This window comes from Canis lupus, chromosome 22 (genome assembly GCF_003254725.2).
Source record: "Canis lupus dingo isolate Sandy chromosome 22, ASM325472v2, whole genome shotgun sequence".
NCBI lineage: Eukaryota > Metazoa > Chordata > Mammalia > Carnivora > Canidae > Canis > Canis lupus.
In genome coordinates this window covers 13,676,220-13,677,607 of record NC_064264.1, presented here as the reverse complement: position 1 = coordinate 13,677,607, position 1,388 = coordinate 13,676,220, and positions in this window count along the sequence as shown.

The following is a 1,388-nucleotide window of genomic DNA, read 5'->3' as shown; positions in this document are numbered from 1 at the left end:
CGGAAAGAGAGAGGCAGAGACACAGGCAGAGGGAGAAGCAGGCTCCATGCAGGGAGCCCGATGTGGGACTCGATCCCGGGTCTCCAGGATCACGCCCTGGACTGAAGGTGATGCTAAACCGCTGAGCCACTGGGGCTGCCCAGTCTTTTATGATTTAAGGAAGGAAAACCTACCTACTTTTTTTTTTTTAAGATTTATTTATTTATTCATTCAGAGAGAGCGAAGAGAGAGGCAGAGACACAGGCAGAGGGAGAAGCAGGCTCCATGCAGGAAGCCCGATGTGGACTCGATCCGGGGTCGACAGGATCACACCCCAGGCTGCCTGCAGCTAAACCGCTGCGCCACCGGGGCTGCCCCCTACCTACTTTTGATAACAGCAATGCACAATTGGATCATGATGCCTTAAGGTGTTCTGTTGAGTAATTCTTATTGATTAAACCAGGTTGTATTGTAATCCTAAATTATAGTTATGCCAGAAATTAGGTGGGTTGTGGCATGGGAGTTATTGGGGAATCACCATCCTAGATTTATGTTTACATAAAAGCAACTTCCTGAGAAGTCTCATTGTAACAGAGAAGAAAATCTAGATGCCAATATTTTATTCAAAACCAATGAAAGATTCAGCAAAAATTGGTAAAGAAGATATGGTCTCTCATTGTGCTTTGGTTCTATCTTCATCGGCTCATCCCTGAGTTTTTAGCCTAAGCAACAATAACAAAATAGTTAAGAATACTAAATGAATCGCCACCTTCTTGAAGGGACTGAAGCAGGTCTGATATTAGTGGAGGAGGTTTGGCAGTGTTATGAGACAGCCTTGTTAGCACTTCACAGAGATCTGTATTGTCATGGATATCAGCGAACTCTTGGTGGGACCAGGAGCAACAGAATATTTGCGGACATCAATAGGACAGCTAATATGTGGCCAGCTACATAAGTGTGGCATCTCTGGAAAAAAAAAAAAAAAAAGAAAACAAGAAACAAAAACAAAGCAACACAAACAAAACAAAAAAATAAAATAAAAAAATAATAAAAAAACCTACCAGAAACCAAAAAACCAAGAAGACAAAAAAAAAAAAAAAAAAAAAGACACAAGGAAACTTTGGGAGGTGTAGACTACATCTCTTGATTGTGGTAATGTTATTATGGAAGTTTGCATATTGGACACATTAATATATGCGGTTCTTTATGTATCAGTTATACATATGATAACCTTATAGAGTAAGAAAGATAGAGGTTTTAAATTGGGCTATATTCATTTTATATTGCTGTGAAGCAAATTACTATCAACCAAGTAGCCTCAAACGCTACCTATTTCTTAGCTCAAAGTTTTGTAGGTCAGAAGTCTGGGTATGGCATGACTGGCATTTCTTCTTTAGGTCTTATAAGGC